The 21,908-nt window shown below is 38.6% G+C and overlaps 2 protein-coding genes across 3 annotated transcripts in view; one reads left to right on the plus strand and one right to left on the minus strand.

The window, feature by feature from the left end:
* Positions 1 to 1,023, minus strand: part of TMEM104 (transmembrane protein 104) — a 1,389,603-nt gene extending 1,388,580 nt beyond the window's left edge. The window contains exon 1 of the mRNA XM_044085161.1: positions 853 to 1,023. The gene's annotated coding sequence lies outside the window, so the exon portion shown is untranslated. The remainder of the gene's footprint in view (positions 1 to 852) is intronic.
* Positions 1,024 to 1,096: 73 nt separating this feature from the next.
* NAT9 (N-acetyltransferase 9 (putative)) overlaps positions 1,097 to 21,908 on the plus strand; it is a 209,102-nt gene continuing 188,290 nt past the window's right edge. The window contains exon 1 of one of the 2 annotated variants that reach the window (XM_044085162.1): positions 1,097 to 1,211. The gene's annotated coding sequence lies outside the window, so the exon portion shown is untranslated. The other variant, XM_044085163.1, reaches the window with a different exon arrangement.

The following is a 21,908-nucleotide window of genomic DNA, read 5'->3' on the forward strand; positions in this document are numbered from 1 at the left end:
TATTTACATCAATCCAACCAGACCTGAAAACTCACTGTGCATCACTCACCTCTAGCATCTAGAGACAGAGACCACATCCGCATACTCTCACACACTAGTATACTACTAAAGTAACTGTTTACTATATCTATATGTTTGGAGAGAAGGAGTAGTGCAATATCAGTCTTCAAACGCTGTGTGTACATTAACACTTTTTCTAAAATACATGCAGTATACACAGCAGTTTTAAATATGGAAAGGCAGTATATTCAGGCAGTAGCAAGAGTTCCAGGAACATACCTCTCAGGTGTACCTCATTATGAGGAATGTACCTCATTTGGGGTCTTAAAAAGTTCATGTTCCTCGAAGTTTCTCAAAGTTCCACATTGAAAGGCTCTGTCACACATTCAGTGTTAGGAATTTTTAAGTGAAATCCATTGTAAATAAAAATGAATCATATTACTTCATTAAAATAGCTTCTTTATAAGTAAAACCAGCATATTGTAACCATCCTATGAGCTTCCTAATTGAAGTTGTTAGTAAGCCATTAGAATGTGTTCCACATGTTGCCCATTTGTTCCACATTATTTATGAGGGCTAGTGTTCCTCATTTTAGAGATGGAAGGTTGAGAGCTATGTCCAGGAATCAGTCATTGCTTTCAACAATACCAGTCCACTTACACACATTCAGAATAGAAACTGATTACATATACAACAGAAGCATTAACGGAGTACGCAGTTTTCTTACGCAGAGTAATCAAACTACAGCATCAGTTCCTCCGCACACCTAGTAGCAGTATGAACAAATCTGCAGTCTAATTTTACACAAACATCTAAGCTATACATCAGATCTCCGGCTAAGCTATGTCTTACCCCAGAGTCATCAGTGATAGAAGTACCGCCAGTGCTAGCTCACAGTAGGAATCGAAACCTCCATTGCTTGCCAAAAGGTTCAGTTTGCTCTCTCCCAGATATCGTAATACTTAAAGAATAGGTAAGCTAACCCTGCCACTACTTCACTCACAGTACTCTGCCATACTCCTCTAAGCTGTCACGTTAGGGGAGCGCGCACGTACACAACCCTATGAGGAAACGAAGATACGTATTTTTGTGTTAGCTTTGCACACGTTCTCCTCGTGATCTGTGACAGGGACAGCGGCGCGCCTGAAATTCTGTCACCGCTGACGTGTATGGGGCATTTTTATTCAGGTGTGATAGAGTAGGGATTTGAGGTAAGCAAACTGAAAGGATGTAGCCACGATCATTCTTGTGTGTAGGTAAGATCTGAGGAATTGCTCTGAGTCCTAGATTAACCCTTGTGTCTACTGTGACGTCTGTAAAAGTGAAAGGGAACTGAAGCCGGAAATTTTACTGGGTCTGATAATGTTACTGTTTAACCACACTAAAAGCTCTGTCACATCTATTTCTTGTCGTAAGTAGAGATACAAAAGTCCTGACGTAGGTGTTTGGGGACTGGTGCTTATAGTCATGTCTCGAATTCAAGATCATGCCTCTCAGGTGTACCTCATTACGAGGAACGTACTTCATTTGGGCTCTTAAAAAGCCTCGCAGTTCCAATAAGTTCCACATTGAAACGATCTGTGACATATTAATTTTTTAAGTGAAATCCATGATAAAAGATCTTCTTTATAAGTAAAACCAGCATGTTGTAACCATCCTATGACCTTCCTAGCTGAAGTTGTTAGTATGCCATTAGTACGTGTTCCACATTTTTCCCATTTGTTCCACGTTATGAGGGTTAGTGTTCCTCATTTTGGAGATAGAAGGTTGAGAGCTATGCAAGAGTGTATTCAGGCATACTTAATGTAGTGAAACAAATACACTTTTTATTAAGATATTTTCGAAAGAAAACTGCGTGGCTTAATGAGCTCATAACAAAGCTGTGCCAGAAATGACGTGTGCATTTCTTCATTGTTTGGGTCTGTAAAAATGGGGGGGGGGGGCGAAGGTCTACAGAATGAAGTTTCAGCAGACCTGTCGACCTACTGACATTTAAAATAGGAGCAAAGGCCCTTGAAAAGTAAGAGAATATGGCCAAAAATCTGGACATCAAATTAGCATAATCCAGTAGAGACGCGTTATGCTAGTCAGAAATACATTTAAAAAACAGAAAACAAGAAAATGTTGGGAAAAATATAATGAGTTTATCTCTAGACTTTAATGAACTGGATAGCAAAATTCTACTGCACAAGTTTGTTTGCCTTTGCTTCATTAAAAGGAAGATGTAAGATGTGTGTCTTCTTTCTTTAAGTTATTGCTACCATTAGTATGTTGGTCATGTAGTGTATTTTTCTGTGTCCTAGATATTTACAGAAATCACGTGTGATGGGGGGGGGGGGGGATCAAGCCTGAAAATGGGAACAATTTGTGCAGGTTAAATCATGGGTGAAAATAACAAGTTCCTCCAAAATAGGGACAATTAAGAGATCTATGTTTGAATACAAAACTGAAATGTCTTGTTACACCACTGATCAAATTTGTGTGTGTGTGTGTGTGTGTGTGTGTGTGTGTGTGTGTGTGTGTGTGTGTGCCCACCCTTGCTTTGGGCTGATAGTTAGTGATAGATAGTTAGATAATTAGTGATGTAATAGATGTTTAGAGTGAAGGAAATGTTGCATTTTTTCAGCATCCATTTGCTGCTTTAGTAGGTACTGTGTTCCGTGAGAGACTTAAATGTTTTCAGAAAAAGAGGAAGCATTTTACGAGAAGTCAGATGCCCCTTAATCATGACTGGCCTTTGATGAAATGGAGCCCTAGACTAAGGTTAAGATCTTGAATATCCCGTTCCCTGGAGCCTCACTCATTGTGTTTTAATTACTACGGATTTTCATTCTTGTACCAACAATGCATTCGTTGTATTGCTTAGATTTCCACATTGCTACCTCCTCAGGATTGCTGCATAGTCTAACATATATCACTCCTGATTGAATCCCAGTACAATGGGTGCACAGTCCAAATTATAGGTATAGAAGCACTACTTAAGCAGCATTACTAAGTTGGATACAGAAATAACTACAGAAACACCAATGATAGTGAGCAAAATCAGTAAATGTGAATGTAAAGCCTTAAAAGTGAAGAAATGCTATTCATGCTAAGGCAGAAGGACTAAAGCAAATTAATAACAAAAATCTGAATGAAATAGAAACATACTCAATCTAAGAAACATCATTCAAACTAAAGCAGGATTGCTAATCATGATTGTGCAAAACCTTAAGTGGTATAGGACACCACTCACAAAATCACTAAAAGTTATGGATACAAAAACATCACCCAGATTAGAGCAGTACCATGAAATTTGATGGATACAAAAATACTTGACAGGTATAGAAACCTTACCGTGATACAAAACTGTGGCAGGTTCAGAATCACCACTTGCTGTATGGTAGCATATTTACTGCTCAATTAAAAAGCGCAAGTGGACCCAAAGGTGCCACTTGCAACAGAGCAACAGTATTGTAACAGTAAAATGAAAGACCTAAAGGTGTACTGTATGCAGACAACATCCACAACAGAGTAGCTTTATCAGTGCAAAATTACATACAGACATATTGCTTGTATTGTGATTCTGCTGCTACACTGTTAGGGTATAAAGCTCAAATAGCAGTATTCTGTCATACTAAGGCATGTTTATGTAAATGTTCGTGTGTATTTGTGCAATATAACTTTAATTCAGTGTAAGTACTTAATAGCTTTTGCATAAGTCAGACATGCTTGGTCTCAATTTAAAAGTTGCGGTGACCTCATAATTGCAGAGTATGTTGTTTTTGGATACTGAGATTGAGAAAATAGTATGACTGCAAAAAGCACTGTATAAATCCACAACCCACAGCATTTAATTTAAATTTAGAATATTGGGAATCAATTAGAGAAAGGGCATATGTGTCATTCTTTATAAGAACACAAGTAAAGATGCATCAAGACACAAATTGGGTCTTGGATGCTGCCCCAGACTAATTTTGAGATGAGAGAAGTCAAGGATCTGTGACATGGCTAAATTCCAACTGGTACCAGACCATAGTGTCGTAGCAGTTTATTCATTTTCCAGTTAGCTTGCGTAGGCTGTTACTAGAAAAGATATTTGACTTTGAATGAAAGTACTGCAGTTGTTTGAAGTGAGCAAGAAATTCACGATTGGGGTTAAGAAGTAAATGAGATGTTTAAGATTAGGACTAGGCAGTAAGAATTGAGATTAGGATTAGTGAGTAACTGGGAGTTCTAAAGTTAGACAGTGGGGTCCGAGATGAGAATTAGGGTGCAACTGGGAGTTTAAGGTTTATGGAGTAAGGTTTGAGATTAGGTTTAGGGGCGACTAGGACTTTTAAGTTCAAGAAGCCATGTTTGTTGAGGGTTAGGCAGTTGCAGAGAATTTTAGTTTTAAGGGTAGGGAGTGGAGTTTGTGATTAGAGTTAGGATGTGACTAGGAATTTTAGGATTAAGAAGTGAGATTTTGGATTAAGGTTAGGGAGTGACTGGGAGTTTGAGTTTGGTGAGGAAGTGAGATTTAGTATTAGGGTTATGAAGCAGGTGGAAGATTTAGGGTTAAAATTAGGGTTCTTGGCAGGAGTATGAGTAGTGTGGTAGGGTCTAGGTGCTGTAAAGTTTGGTAGTTGCTGTTATAAGCAAGTGGCAGTGAACTGATGAACCACAAGCCAATGACACACTAACAGTTATAGTAGATCTAAAAACCCAACGCAGAATAAATAACATCACTACTATTATTTGCTAACCAACATTGTATGCATATATTTATCCCGATAATACTATTTGCTTGACAAAGATGATTATGATGGAAATATGCTTTGACATGATTTGATTGAAATAATGACATATGAAATAAAGAGCATTGAGTGGAAGAGTAATTTAAAAGGTCAAAAACTGCAAAGGAACTGCATTCTGCACAGCATTGGGGAAAAGGGGACAGGAACTGCATTCTGCACAGCAGTAGGGAAAAGGGGGCAGGAACTGCATTCTGCACAGCAGTAGGGAAAAGGGGACAGGAGCAAGACAGGGACAGGGTGGATGAGCAAGGAGTTGACAGAAGTTAAAAAGATGAAACAAAAAGTATTTAAAAATTTAAGAATGCTGTAGACTGGTTAAAGCTTTAGGACACACTTTGCATGCAGACTATTTAAGAACAGCAGAAGCTGATTAAAGACAGAAGGCATACTAATTTAAAGAATGATTAAAAAAGTAAAACAGAAGAACACCAATAAGCAAAAAGAAGTGATACTAGAAGAAAAGTATCATTAATTAAACATGTAAAAAGTAAAAAAAAATAAAATCAAAGATGACATATTAGCTGAAAAAGAAGCCTCTGATGTCGATGTAACCTAACTGCTCTAAAATTGTATATTTTATAGTATTGTAATACAAGAAGAGAGGTAAGAATAAAAGATCTAAGAAGTAAAGCCTATCTTAAAATGTATACAATTGTGGAGCAGAGTAATCCCACACTGGTTACTGACAGCATAGAGGATGTGTACCTGCCAGTTACAGCCCTGCATCTTTGCTGCACTAATATATTAATTTACGAGAAACAAAAGAAAGTTAAATACAATAGGAAAAGATAAAACAGAAAGAGCTTGGAAAATGAACTGACTTGCTAATGTACTATTGCTGTTTACTGCATATGAACAGGACTGACATCTGGTATTATTCCCTTGCCAATTTAAATTTTAGGTACTTAACGTATTATCGCAACCAGATTTTGCAAAACGATATATGTTTTGGACGTTTACTTAAACGGCAAAAATGAACTGTATTAGGAAAGGGAGAGCTGTTATAAAGTGTGTTGGGATATTGATGGTGCTTTTTTTAAAACAATTAACACGTACAATTTTAGGATTTGTGGGTAGAGTGCTGTAAAGACATGGAGAGTTGAATTCAGCGGTTATAGCGGTATCAGTGGTTGCGAGTGTACATATATTTGGCCTGAAAGGACTGTGGGACTTACTGTACGATGTTAGGTGCTTTCCTGAGATTATTTTTTGGCTTTACTTTGCTATTGTTGGACTTATAAGAAACGGGACACAAGTCGGAAAGATTATTCTTCAAGTTTAGCTTATTTTAACTGAATGTTTTGGTTAAAAAGAAGAAACTGGACACATGTAAAGTATTTAATGGTTACACCTTTTCAAACAGTATAGAGTAAATTGGACACCTGCAATTTAATGTAGGTAAAGTATTTAATGCTTAAACTGTTACAAACAATATAATGAAAGGTTGTCAGGAAAAATAAAACATACTTTACTAAACTTTGTTATAAGAGGACAGTACTGATTGCTTCTGTTTTTAGTGCAGTGTCTATTTTAATTGCATTGATTTTGTTAGGTGATTTTACGGCTCAAGAAATATGGATTGTCTAGTTGGTATTGTAATGCTTTTCTGCGTACAAAGTTGAGAAGATGTGGATTGCTCAGTAAAGAACTGTACAGATAAAAACGTAAATAATTATATAGCTTTCAAAAACCTGTTTGCTATGGCTTTGACAACATCAACACTGCACGAGAAAAGGAACGCATATAAAGTAGTATGGGACATGCTTAGCTGACATGAGATGCTGGCGGTAAAACGGGGAACCTTTTGTCAGCACTTATTTTTCTCAGTGGTTTGAATGGTAAACATTCCTAAAACTTAAAAACATTACAGAAAACATGTTATTATACTTTAGAAAAGTTTATTGCTATTTCTTACCATAAACAGAAGCAACCAGCATTATGGCGAAAATCTGGTTGCGATAATACGTAAGTACCAAATTTTATGATTCAGTAATCTTACCACTAGTGGAGTTGAGGGGGTGGCAGAGACCCACATGATATAACAGGAGCAGTTCACTACATAGTAAGAAAGTGCTTTAATGCATGAACACCACTGCTGATATACTACTACTGTTAAGGGTTTGTTATGGCACTTCTTCCCTCTTCCCTGCAGAAATTTAAATGCACAGTTCACTGTTTTTGTTATTGGAGCTTGAGAGAGAGAGAGGTGCTATAATTGCAACTGTATGTTACATGACAGCAGCTTCGTAAAGAACATACTAGGAAAAAATAGCAGTATGTTACCCATTGTTCTTCATATGCCCTATATTTTAGTGATAAAAATAAATGAGGCTGTTTTATAACTTCTGCCTCTCTGTTGTTCTTTCACTGTATGAACATAGATAAGTGCTGATTGCTTGCAACTGTACTTGTCCAATAACCTGAAATCTTTAACTTTGGAAATCCAAAGCACATTTTTTTCAAAACCTCTGTATAATCATACAAGTAGCTTGGCAGTGATACTATGCTACATTTAATTATTTTATACGTTTTATGCTGACAGACTAATACTTGGAGTAGGTGTAATTAAATTTCTTTGAGGTTAGACTATGAAGACACTTGGACAGGATTTGTTACTGCACACCTTGGATGATACTCTTCTACACAATTGCCAAAATTTTAAATGTTTAAAGAAAGTCAAAGCTCCTGGTATATAGTCCTTCAGAAACCAGAACTATTAAAACTAACATTAGAACTGATATCAACCTTCTTATCATTTGTGATGGCTAAAACTAATGGAGAAACTAATATTGGGTCTGCTGTATGAAAAAAATGAATAAGTTATGGTTTACAGCTGTAAACTAGAATGGATTTAAAAAAGAAAGTTTTGTGACTTTGTATATGTTACTATTTTATGATGGTCATTAAAGCAAAGGTCCTTATGATGCAAATTTATTTATTTTACATTAGGGTCAGCTCGGGTCGGACAGTTTGGAGACAAAGCAAGAGAGACGAGATTGCATTGGTTTGGACATGTGCTGAGGAGGGATGCTGGGTATATTGGGAAAAGAATGCTAAGGATGGAGCTGCCAGGTAAGAGGAGAAGAGGAAGGCCTAGGATAAGTTTTATGGATGTGATGAGAGAGGACATGCAGGCGGTTGGTGTGAAAGAGCATGATGCAGAGGACAGGAAAAAATGGAAACAGAAGATCCGCTGTGGCGACCCCTAACGGGAACAGCTGAAAGAAGATGATGATTTACTTATTTTACATTTGTTGACCGGGATAGTCCGACTAGATACATGTCCATTTTCAGTGGAGGCCCGAGGAGAAAAGCTCCAAACACAACATGCAGAAAAAATAATACAGGAAAAATCATAATATCAATACATTTTGCAAACAGTTTATAGACTCTGTTCAGTCAAGCAAGTTATGCATTCGATCATTATTAAACTTATATGTGTCTAAACTAACAATGATGTCATAGCTTGTATGTAGTATTAAAGTACTGTTTGGCACACAGTTATAGAAAGGATCTAGTCAGGATTAGAACAAGGACATAACCAGTGTGTCTTAAAATGTAGTCTGAAACTTTTTATGAATTGTTAGTGAGTTTACAAGAGTAAGGTCAGCAGAAGGGAGTTCCAAGTTTTGCTGACAGAGTTGGCAAACAGGGAGTCCCCAGCTGAGTTATTGGTTTTGAATGTTTGAACCAGCAATCTGTTAGATGAGCGAAGTGGCCTGAGGTCATTGTAGGGGCTAATGATGTTTTTAAGTGCAGGCGTATTTTCAAATTATTTGAGTACTTTATATGCCACTGTAAGCTGGTTGTATTGAAGTAGGCTAGGTAATTCAAGCCACCGTAGAAGATTTAGGTTATGACAGTGATGTGTCCTAAATGCCATGCCTGTGTGGCAAATCTAGCAATGTGGTTATAACAGCTAGAGAGCTTGCTAAGGCCAGATTTGTTCAGATTGTTGAATAAAGGGGAGGCATAGAGAAGGGTAGAGAGTAGATAGGAACGGGTAATAGCAGTTCTAGCAAGTGCAGTAAGAAAAGGTTTAGTCTTATAAAGAGAGCCAAGTTTTTTATTAATGGTTTTGATAGTTTGGTTGACATGCATATCAAATTTAAGGTTATTACCTACTATAACACCTAAGAGTTTAGTTTGGGCTTCTGGGGAGATAATGGTGCCATTATTAGATTTAATGATAAAGAATAGTGATGAGGACCTATGAGTGGGGAAAAAAAGTAGTAGCTTTGTTTTGTTAGGGTTTAAGATCAGATGATGATTAGAGAGCCAATTTTCAGCAGTATTAAATGAATTCTGTGACAATGTCATTAGTTTTGTGTGGGAGGTGGCTGAGCAGATTTAAAGTGGGGTCATCTGCATATTGAATGCAGGTTGCATCTGGGATGACAGAGTGGAGGTCATTAATAAAGATAGAGAAAAGAAGGGGTCCTAGTAGAGAGCCCTGGGGGACTCCTAGGGTGATGGGTAGAAGGGAGGATAGTTTGCCCTGCCATAGGACGGCCTGTTGTCTACCACAGAGGTAGGATTGAAATCATTGAAGAGCGTGGTTTGCCCTGCCATAGGACGGCCTGTTGTCTACCACAGAGGTAGGATTGAAACCATTGAAGAGCGTGGTTATCTAAGGAGAAGGCCTTCAAAGTATGGATGTGTTTTTGGTGGTTAACCATATTGAAGGCCTTGGAGAGATCAAGAAAGAGGGCTGAGGTTAGTTTATTATTTCGGTTATGGTTTATGACATCAGAGAAGGAGAGGAGAACTGAGGTAGTACTATGGAATGGCCTAAAGGCATGCTGAGAGCTAGCCAACAGATTGTTTGGATAAGATAGTGCAGGAGTTGTTTATGGTTGCACGTCTCCATAATTTTAGGCAGCGGTGACAGAATAGCTATGGGTCTGAAGTTTGAGAGTTCAGTGGTGCTACCTCCTTTATGGAGTGGTATAACATGGGATATTTCCTATATGGAGGGGATGGTACCTTCAGATGTGGTTCTATTGATTAAGATGGAGATGGGGTATACTATGGCATCCGCAGCTTTTTGTAGATACTCTGCAGGGAGGAGATCAGCAGATTGGGTGGTTGGCTTTAATTTCTTAATTAGGGCACGGATAAGTGATGTAGGTACTGGTTGAAAACTAAAGGAGAGTTGGGTACTGGGTATAGTGCAAGTTGAGTTAGAGCAACTGGGAGTTAGCTGACTAGCTAGGGACTGGATAGTCTCTGTGAAGAAACTAATAAATGTGTTGGCAACATCCTCCTGGGTTTTATGGTTGGAAGATGAAGGGGTTGAAATGGTGGATTGCCCTGGGTGAAGAAGTTTATTTATTCTTGCCCAGAATTTTTGAGGTTTGTTTTGATATTTCTGTTGAAGATGGCAATAAAAATGTTTTTTGTCTAACATAACAGATTTCTTTGTGTCATTCCTTAATAGCCGATATCTTAGTTGATCTAGTGGGGTTTTTGTGGCACGTCAAGTGGCCCATGCCTTGTTTCTAAGTAAGATTTTTAATTTGGTATCTTTTGAAAGCCATGGTGCAATTTTTGCGTTGGTTCCAATAGAGCGAGCAGGAGTGTGAGAGTCCAAGATGGCAAGGAAATTGGTATTAAAGTATGCTACAGCTTCAGTCAATGGTACTTGTTTTAGGACTGACCAATTACATAATTTGAGTTCATTTTGGAAATTGATGAGGTTAAAATTCCTATTATTTCTTATAATTGTATAGATGGCCTAGTTGGAGTTATTAGCCTTGTACTCAATGATGTTGGTAAGAAAGTGGTCACTTAAGTCTTCAGGGAGGGTCCCTGACTTGTAAATAATCTGCAAAGTTAGAGTCTGATGTTGCAGTTGTGGCAAAACTACTTTTAAAGTATGAAACTGTTTTTATTTTAAAGTTTGGCACTTTATTACCTAGAGGCTTAAACACAGAATGCTGTTGGAAAAATGTGATTTAATTGAGTAATTTATAATTGAGTAATTTTATTATTTAATTGTATAACAGTTTTATTGATTGATTGGTGTGACTATATATATTGTGCTATGTTACTGAAACTTTACTCCTTGAAGGCTTACAGTGGCCGAGGTGCTAGAGTTTGAAGACAATAAACCTGTTTTGGATCCTGGTTGGTGTTTCTGTGTCGTGCTGAATCAACTTTTCTAGTTTTAGTTTGTTTTGTTGGTGTTTGTGTTATTACCTGGGGAAATGTAGCCACAGATTATGTTTATACATTTGTTTTTGTTAATTTACAGTTTGGTTATAAAAATTTCTGCATTATTAACCTGGGGTGGTTGTAAGGAGTCCTTAAGTAACATTCAGTGTAGTTTTATAAAGTATAGCTACCCCACCACCTCTCCTAGTATGGTAGTCTAATCTGTGCATGTTGTACCCTGGTGGTAATACCTCATTATCTGCAGTTGCTGGTTTTAGCCATGTTTCTGTTAGACATAATATATCAGGGGAGTGAACTGCCAAAAGGGCATGCAGGTTATGGACCTTGTTATTTATGCTTCTAATATTTAAGTGGTGAACCAGAAATTAATTTGGGGATCTATTTGACGGTATTATGTTAGGGGAATTAGTAGTATGGGAGCTAAAGTCAGCAGGTGAGGATGGGCCAGGGTTAGGGTGGATGTGTCCATCCATAGTGAGGTTGTGTTGTAAGCTAACTGTGAGTTTTAGGATTTTGATTATCAGCTTTTGATAGTGTTTGTTTTTGGGGCTGATATATCTGTATCTAGTAGGTTGGTAGTTTTTAAGGGTTAAGGATTTAGTTGTGAAGGGAAATGTGAAGTTTTCCATGCTTGGTACTATTGGGGTGGTAGTTTGGGTCTTTGGGTAGTACAATCCTAGGTAACGTTGATTTTCGTAGATTGTGAGGAGATATGAAATGAGCAGTAAAGGTAAGAGAGAGTGTAATAGCTTTGGTTTTGGTGATAACGTTGCAAATAGCTGAGACATTATGATAAAGTATTTAAGCAGTAATATATGAAGAAGATTAGGAAGTTTGCGGCACGTAGGGGGAGTGCTATTAATTGGGTGGTTGTAGTTGATTGGCCGTAAAAGAGGGGAGTGGTTATATAACTATAAATTTAGCACTACTGGGGGCAGGTAGGGTGCAGAGCATAGCGGGGCTTAACTAAACCACGAGTTACCCGAAGGCTGTACATGCAATGTAAGTACTTTAATGTATAAAAATGACCTGTGTCTTTAGCATTAAACTGTTGGGTTAGAGTACACTAGCAATGGGACACAGGCTGCAAAGAGAGGTTGAGTGAACAGAAATGATCCCTGGAAACCTTGAGGCAGCTTGCCAGACCACAGTAGAAACAGTCAGTTAAAGTGTGCCTCAAGACAGTGGAGCAGTTAAGAATAGGCAATTCCTAGAGGTAAGAAACTTACGCATGTAATAGAAACCTAATATGTGCTGCTTTATTAGATCTGCTCTTGATATTAGCAGTTGCTAAAAAGAGAGAAGAATGGAGGGAGAAGGCTCAGGGGGAAGGGTACGGGAGTCCCAACACTTTGAGTGAGTGAGCGTGCCACTAGACAAATAAAAGCACTAAGGTGTTTCACTATTGAAACTTGTCTAGTACAGCAGGAAGATTAATGAAACTAATAGGTCCCCTGCAGGTGAGATGAACGCTTGTATTTCTTGCCACAAGGAAACTACAAAGGGGTGAGAGATCCAGTTAAGCAGGGTTAGTTGGGTGTACTCGCTGGGAAAAATGCGAACAGCAGCTAGTACAGCAGGAAGATTAATGAAGCTAATAGGTCCCCTGCAGGTGAGATGAATGCTTGTATTTCTTGCCACGAGGAAGCTGCAAAGGGGTGAGAGATGCAGTTAAGCAGGGTTAGTCGGGTGTACTCACTGGGAAAAATGCAAACAGCAGCTAGTACAGCAGGAAGATTAATGAAACTAATAGTATTATCTCTGCTGATGTTCATGAGATTTACCATATTTATATATTTAGTTATTGTAGGCAGTGCTGTGATATAACATTGTAGAAATGAAAGCAGTTTGTGAGAATATAAAATGTGATTTTTACAAAATAAATACTTGATTCTTCATAGGTTCATAGGTTCATACTAGGCTATCTGCCCGAGGGCATTTACAAGCCTAGCCCATAGTTTTGTGGCTTACGCCACCCCTTTAGTATGGGGAACTATACCCATTATTTTGCTGTGCCTCTGTCGAGCAGTGACACTGAGGTAATCCCTGGGGTATATCTGCGATCTCCCATCCATTGCTCAAGATTTCTCTTGAACAAGGCCAGCGAGGTGCTCTGCCTCACATATACCGGGATTTTGTTCCACAGCATAGGGAGTCTTTGGGTGATGAATCTATCCCTCCAGCACATCCTATTAATAGCCGTGTCGAGGTTTAGGTCTCTCGCCCTTGTGGCTCTGACGGATCTAGATTTTTGAGGTGAAGCATATTCATCAAATCTGGGTTTGACATGGCCTTGTATGTTAGGCAAAGGTCACCTCTGAGCAAGCGGTAAGCGACTGAATAGAGCTGGAGTTCTTTCAGTCGGGCAGCATAGGACAGATGTTTGAGACCCTTTATCCTTTTGGTGAGGAACTTTGTGGCCTCTCCAGCTGCTGCAAGTGTCGGGTCAGATACATTCCGAATGGGGCATTGTACTCAATCATTGGTCTGATGAGTGATGAGTATAGGGAGACTATGACCTCCCTTGATCTAGATGAGAATCCCTTCATGATAAGGTGGGCAATGTAGAAGGTCTTCCTAACTACTTTAGCTACATGGGTGTCGAATGACAGACTACTATCAACCTGGGTCCCCAGGTCCCTGATAACTTCTTCTGTGCTCAGTGGATTGCCACCTATTTGGTAGCTAGGGGTAACCTTGTTTTTCCCGAAGGGTATGACTATGCATTTTTGGCATTTAACTTTAGGCCATGGCTCTGGCACCAGTTATCCGTTTCTGTGAGACCCTTCTGAAGGATATCTGTGTCAGATGTGTTTTCTACTATGGCCCAGTTTGCAGTCATCTGCAAACTTTGTCAGCCATAACCCTCCTGTGTTTGCTTGTACTTGGAAAAGTAGATGCCAAACAAGAGTGGGCCCAGGACTGAGCCCTGTGGTACACCACTTGTGACAGGCTTTGAGTCTGACATGGCGCCAGCAACTCTGACCCTGTGGGTTCTGTCACTCAGCCAGTTTGCAACCCATCTTGTGATGTATGGGTTAACATTTAAGCTGATGAGTTTTTCAATGATACCGAGTGGGGTATTGTATCGAAGGCCTTCGCCAGATCGAGGTAGGCTGTATGGACTGCCTTTCCCTCATCAATGGCTTTGGTGACTGTTTCGAAAAAGTCAACCAAGTTTAGAAGGCATGACCTGCCTTTGACAAAGCCAAACTGGGATGGATCCAAAGTCTGCAAATTCCCTATGTCTTTATTTATGAGGTCCATTATGATCCTCTCCATGGCTTTGCAGATAAGGGTTGTCAAGCTAATGGGCCGGTAATTTCCAGGGTCGGTGGAGGCACCGCCTTTGTGAAGTGGGACCACAGTTGCAGTGCGCCACTCCTGGGTGCGTATCCAGAGGTAAGACTATGATTAAACAGCTGTCCTAGCTGTGGGTTTAATTCCTCGTTGAGTTCGTGGAGCACACAGCCGGGGACACCATCAGGTCCCATGGATGCTGTGTTTTTTGCTTTGGAGAGAACAGTTCTCACTTGGGCGTTGGTGATGTTTGTGGTCCTGCAATCCCTTGGTATAGATATCTCTCCTTTGGGGAGTTTGCACTGAACCTGTCAGCCAGTATGTTGGCAATGTCTGTAGGATCAGTAATCTTCACATCATTTTGAACTAGTTCTGAGCATATCTGGGAGTTTCCTCCCAGGTTTCTAACATAGCTAAAGAAGGCCTTATGATTGTCTTTTGAGTCTTTAGCTATTTTTCTCTCAAAATTTGCTTTGGATGATTTATGAGAGCTCTTAGTTTTTTACTTATAGTGATCAAGGGTGTCTTACCTTTTAAGGATTTTGCTCTATCTTGTAGTAGCTTCCTCCTTTTGTTGTAGAGTTTGTTTATGGCTGGGGTCCACCAGACTGGACGCTTGCCTTTGGTGCAAAGAGTCTTTGTTTTGCTTGGGATTGCCTTATCCATGCAGTCCTGCAGGTGTTGGTAGAAGGCATTTGTAAGTGATTCAGCGGCTTGAGTACTGTTTTCCGCCGGCTCGGGGGCCTTAAAGGAGACCACACTAGTCTTTAGAAGTGTGAAGTCTGCTTTCGAGAAGTTCTTTACTGTGGTCTTTTTTATTTCAGGTGGTGGTGGGATGAGGACCTCCAGCGAGATTAGTTTGTGATCTGATCTCACCAGTGAGGGGGATACTTCCGGTGTTGAACATTGTGCTCCCATGTTCGTGATGATGAGATCAAGTATGTTTTCTCCTCTTGTGGGGATGGTGACTAGTTGTTCCATGGCATTTGAGTTTATGAATTCCAGGAACTTTTGGGCTAGGGTGTTTGGGCTTGAGTAGTGTTCCCAGTCTATATTAGGGTAATTGAAGTCACCTAGTATGATGGTGTTTGGTGATACATTTATCCCCTCTAGTGTTTTCAGGAAGGCCATGTGAGGTTCCTGAGTTTGTGAGGGTGGCCTGTAACATGCTACAATTTGCAGAGCAGTCTTGCCTATGGTTAATTGCACCTGGATGGTCTCCGATGCATTCTGTATTGATGTCATATATATTATGCTGTGTATAAGAGATGGTAGCTTGGCAGACCCCTGTGGATATAATTGAGTAGTCACAGGATTTCTAAAGATAATATATTTGAGAAAAACTGATGATACAGTAAAGTTTCAAGTAACCAGCACTCTCAAGCAACCGGAAAAGAAAAAAATCACAGAAATGCGGTACAGTTTTCATGTGTTGCCCTTTCTGTCCCCCGCTGCAGAAACACTTATATTTTTAGAGTTTTAAAAATGAAGATAGGAATAAATTCCCTCTCTCTCTCTCTCCAACCTGAGAACAAGACAAACCAAAAAATAGTGTAGGGTACAGTATTAGTCAGGCCTATTTTAATAGCAACTCTCAAGCAATCGGAAAATAGTTATCCGGCATCTACCAATCCCCATTGGTGCTAGTTAACTGAGAGTTTAGGCTTTATCTAGAGCTCCTGCCTAATAAACAGGAATCCTGTGCAGCTGAGTCATGGTAGGCAGTTTCTTAGCTAAAATTAGAATGGATAACAGAATTGTATATCATGTTTATACCAGCTTTTTCTGTCCTAAGTACTAGGCTAGCTCTCTTTCAGGACCACTGAGCTTAGCCAGTTTTCCTCAAAGGTGCGAATCAAACCTGGTTCCTTCTGTTTGTGAGGTAAGCAACTTAACCATTATGTCAGACTTTCCTTCCTAGAGGTAATGCAAACATATTTATTGGAAAAAGATGATCTTTTGAAGGCAGATGTCTTGCAAGACAATTGAAAAATGCTAAGTGAGTTTGTAGTAGACTGCTGGACCAAAATATGTACTCTCAGGACTCTTCGTTTGTAGATTTGCATCACCACCATTTTTAAACGAGAACAAAACCATAATTCTGCTTTTATTATAGTAGTTCATCATAAATACATCCCCAATGAAACATCTCCATTTAGGTGAGTGCATAGCTTTGTAGGCTACAGATAAGGTACATTTTCTGTCAGGTTTTACGAGTCTTTGTTTAGTTTTTCTTCCCAGTCTGACCAGGCTGATATGTTAATCTGTAGTGCCTCCACTAACATCTTCAAGGAGAGTGAACAAACACATAAGCATTTTATAACAACATCAATTAATTCTTCTTTTTCTTTTGGCTTTTTCCTGGTTAGGGTTCGCCACAGCGCTCATGATTGGCAGTGGAGTTTTACAGTGTCGAGTTGCCAGCCTGGCGCCCAACCTTCCACAGAAGGCACACACACATGCACATACTCACACCTAGGGCCAATTTAGAGTGTCCAATCCACCTACAGCATGTCTTTGAGATGTGGGAGGAAACCGGAGCACCCGGAGGAAACCCATGCAACCACAGGGAGGGCATGCAGACTCCGCACAGAAGGCACCCCAGCCGAGAATCGAACCGGAGAACCTATTGCTGTGAGGTGGCAACGCTAACCACTGCACCACCGTGGCCGCCTATAACAACATCAATTAATAAAATACCAATAAAATTAATTAAAACTAATAATTCTTTCATGCACACTCACTGTTTAAACCAAAAGGTTGTAATGTATTAGATTTTAAAATAAGTAATGTTTCCTTATACAAAAGGTAATTGCAGATATTAATTCCACCCCATCACCAATATTTAATTGTTGTAAAGTTATAGCCCCTGAAAGAGCAGTATTGCTCTCGTCTTACTACAAAAAATGCACAGCAACAGGACTGTTATTTCTTTTGTTCTTAATATCTGTGATGTGTTCCTGGAGCCTTGTTTAAAATTTCTTGAAGTATGACCTGTATAAGCCATGCTACAATGGCACCTCATGGTGTAAATAATGATTATATTGTCTGTTCTAATTATCATTTTTACATTAACAAGTTGGAGGGGGGACTTTCGTAGCTCTGACCTTACTTTGAATTCAATGTGAATAGATAGGAGTTGGGTATGTTTTTTTGTTGTTAGAAAAGACCTTTTTGCTGCTCAGCTAGCACCTTTACACAATGCTGCTCAGTCCTCCAACATGAAGAGCAAGCCCTACGGCCATGCTGAATATTAATGAAGTATTCTTGGAGGAGAGGTAGATGCTAATTTAGCCATGTGCTGTCTCCCCAGAACCGCCCCAGCAAGGCATCTACATGGCCGAACAATTCAAGAAAGCACTTGGCCATGTAGATCAGCACAGCTGTTCCCCATTACATCATGGTAGGGAATACTGCCAAAAGGCTGTGTTCAGCCCCTAAACACTAACGTGCTGGGGAACCATAAGGCAAGAGGGCTTACTTTAAAAGTGCTCTAACAGCACTAAGATCATAATAAGGATCAGGCCTGGGGGAAACACTAGACACCAGGGTTTAGTGTTCAAATTGCTGTACCAGTACCAGCGTTGCTACGTTACATGGATGGGGGGATACACACTCTACAGTGCCGTTTTGGCATGAATGTTACTATAGGGATCAAGGGGTGGTTGGGATACACTAGACACCTGGGATTAAGTGCCGTAATCGCACCGACATTACTACAGGGATCAGGAAGTGAGAGGCACAGAACAACATAACTAAAATGGGGTGAACCTTAAAGTGGCGTAATGGCACCAGTGGTAGTACAGGGATTGGGGGTGGTGGGAGCCAGTGGACACCAGAGATAAAGTGAAGTGCTGTAATAGTATAGATTTCATAAGGGTGATAGGAGAAACCATAAGACCACCTGGGATGACCATTCAAAGTGCCATAATGACTCTGACATTCTAACAGTGTTTGGAGTGTGGAGGTACACTACACCACCAGGGCCTACCAACATATGTACAGTAATGACACTGAAGTATTATGGGGGTGTGGGGAACCACAGGAGGGTAGGAACAGGTACAGGAACTGTGGTCTGTGTGTGTATTCAGGTTTATGTACGCGTGTGGGAGAGAGGGACTGTAGGAGTGGGTCTACTGCTTACGCAAGCAACAAATTACTTCCATGATGTGCAGATCAGAGTTCTATGTATGGGAAGCCTTGGACCTCTGTCAGATGTTGAGAGTCAGTTTTGGCAAGACTAATCTTGGCCATTAAATGTCTTGTAGGAATTTTATAGTACTTGCAGAAAATGTTTGTTTTTCATGTGAAGATGGTGTTGCAGTAATGTAATTTCTGGGCTGCATGTAGTTTAGAGGCAGAACTGTCATCTTAACTGTGCCTCTAGTGTACAATTTACATTGTAGGTTAAAACTTCTTGCAAGAATTTTCCAAATTGGTTTGGTATGAGAGCATATGTTTTAGTCACTGTAGCATATAAGAATTAGTATGTTTGGACTGCTGGATGCTAGAAGTTGTTGTTCTACTAATGAAACAGAAAGTTTACTTTCATTTGCACAAAAAGATGATAATGATCATTGTTGCTGTTTTCTAAGTTATAACTTTTTATTGTGGGAATGAAATAAAGTTACTTAAAAAGAATGATTTGATGGATGATATTCTGGATTAGAATAAAATATAAATTAATCTGACAAGTCTTCAGATGTGATGCTTAGAATTTTAGATTGTCTGAGAGCTTGTGCTAGTGTACAGCAAGTGCAAGATAGAATAAATGGAAGATCTGCCTAGTGTCTTTGGTGAGTTGATAAGTAGAAAAATGTTTATTATCTATCTGATATAAGATCTGAAATTTAAACATGGAATTTAGATTATTTTTGCAATGGTAAGAGAAGTAAAATGTCATTACTATTTGAAAGTTTTATGTGTTGGAAGCAAGGATTGTTTTATGTTATCATATATTATCTTGAGTTTGTTTACTTGGCTTAAAGCTACATTGGTCTTCATTCCATGTATTTTTTTTCTCAAAAATTATATTCTATTAAACAGGAATTTTAGGAGTTATTTGTAGTCAGTGTTTAATACTGAACTGCATTTCTTTTAGGTTGGAATAGTCACATTTTTGCCTCATTTCCATATTACTAAAATCTTGAGTTTCTTCCTAAAATAGGTCTTAGCCTTTTTACTGATATTGAATTATTTCTGAAAGCTGTTTAATAAGGATGGCAAAGGTTTAGATATAGTTTTCAACTTCTGTTGGATGATATCATGGCAAAGAGGTTAACTTGGAGAGTTCAGTTTTTAATAATTTTTGGTTATTGAGTAGTTTGTGTTGCTAAGCTGTACAGGAAAGTGGTGGTGGAGGGGGGGTGACTGTGATACAGGAAAGTTTTTTACTTGGAATGGTTGTTAAATGGATGTAATACCCTTTCTAAAGAGAAGGTAGGATCAAAATATTGACAAGTCAAAAAGGTGTAGGCTGGACTTAAAACAGTTCTTAAGATGGATGAAAGAAGAAGCAAGCTGATGATTTAATTCTGATCTGCAGCTTATACAGAAGGACTGCAAAAGATAAGTGGTCATCATCTGCTATTAAAGTCTTTGTTTCTTTAAGTGTAAATAGATTTTAGAGTATATGAGCTGAATGAGCTGAATCTTCTGTTTTGCAAATATGTTAGATTCTGTGGGTGCTGTGCAGCGCAAGGTGTAACCTACTTTAATTTCAAAAATCCCTTTAGTGTATGAGACTGGATAGTTATTCTAAGGTAATTTAAATTTAGTAGTGTAATAACTGTACTTTTTTGTTATCAGTCAGACCAAATACGTAATTTCAAAGGTGTACTGATAACAAATGTGCACGGAGCCCCAATAAGTGCATGCTCACCTTCTGTTAACAACTGGAAGAAAACGCTTCTCACCGCTGTATGTAAAAAATATCTTTGTTTATTTCCAACAAGGAATAAAAGACAAATGTCCCAGTAAATATCCACTTAAGAATAAAACAGTTGTTAAGCGCTTTCACCCACAAATACGGGCTTCCTCAGAACAATGAATAGCAGTTGAAAACATTTTAAATAATTTATTTGGCGCCAAAGAGTGTTTTGAAAAATAAAAATTTAAAGGTACATAACCCTATTGGTATGCCCACTATGAATCACTAAGTGTTGGGTAACTCTGACACAGTCCCGGTTCGTTTTCGAACCAGTTAATTATAAAAATTATAAAAACAGTATGCTGGAGTTGATAGATCAACAGCACACACTAGTACATACAAATGTTTACTGAACTAGGTTATATTCGGTTATATACAATCATACTAAATATGATGACTTAACCACTTGGGTTGGGTAAACTTGTATTTAGGTAATGACAACATTTGATTTATCATTTTTTTATTATCTTAAATTTTATGATTAGGCCAACGTTTTTAAAGTAGACTATGTACATAGGTGAGTATCGCTGGCCAAGGTTGATCAGATAGTTATGAATCACAAATTGAGTACACTCAAAGATTCATCTTATAGTATGTTTTGGATAAGAATTTTTTAAACAAGCAGTTTATAGATACAATAATTATCTTACAACCGAGGAAGTTGTATAATTTTGATTACGATGCGTAATCAATATATTGTTGTAAGTTATATGGTGGTGATGATAAAATCAACATTCATAACCTTTTTAGAAGGTATATGATTGTTATATAATTACCTATTTATCTGTTCTTAGAATTCGTGATCAGATATATTTGAATTTTTATTATCACTGTAAATTTGAATGAATGCGGGTTAGTGATTCATAGTGGGCATACCAATAGGGTTATGTACCTTTAAATTTTAAAATTTTTCAAAACACATTTTGGCACCAAATAAATTATTTAAGACGTTTTCAACTGCTATTCATTGTGCTGAGGAAGCCCGTATTTGCGGGTGAGAGCACTTAACAACTGTTTTATTCTTATGTGGATATTTACTGGGACATTTGTCTTTTATTCCTTGTTGGAAATAAACGGAGATATTTTTTACATACAGCGGTGAGAAGTGTTTTCTTCCAGTTGTTAACAGAAGGTGAGCATGCACTTATTGGGGCTCCGTGCGCATTTGTTATCAGTACACCTTTGAAATTACGTATTTGGTCTGACTGATAACAAAAAAGTACAGTTATTACACTACTAAATTTAAATTACCTTAGAATAACTATCCAGTCTCATACACTAAAGGGATTTTTGTGTGCATTTGTTATCAGACCAAATAAGTAGTTATTTCTGTGAGTATGAATTGTTTATTTTTAGGCCCTTTCAGGGTTATTTTTAAAGAGTCTTTTTATTCGTTGTGCCTGCTAAAATAATCTGCATTTTGATCTGAACAAGGTGATAAATTAAATTTCATAGATCATTTGTGTTCTTAGTCTGTTGCCAGTGCAGAATTTTGATCAATAACTCAAAGCCTTTATTGTCTTTCTTCCCTCTGCAGTTGGTTGTAGTGGCATTGACCAGCAATTTTGTCTGTATAGTGCACTTTTCCAGTGTTGATGTTAAGGTGTTGACAATAATATATATTGATTTTTCTATGTTTCAATAAGCTATTTTGTACGTAAATAGAGAGAAAGAGAGTCAGGAAGGCATGGTTAAAGAAACACATTGGTAATGTTTTTAAACTG

Source organism: Protopterus annectens, chromosome 10.part0 (assembly GCF_019279795.1).
Source record: "Protopterus annectens isolate FY-2018-M chromosome 10.part0, PAN1.0, whole genome shotgun sequence".
NCBI classification, from domain to species: Eukaryota; Metazoa; Chordata; order Ceratodontiformes; family Protopteridae; genus Protopterus; species Protopterus annectens.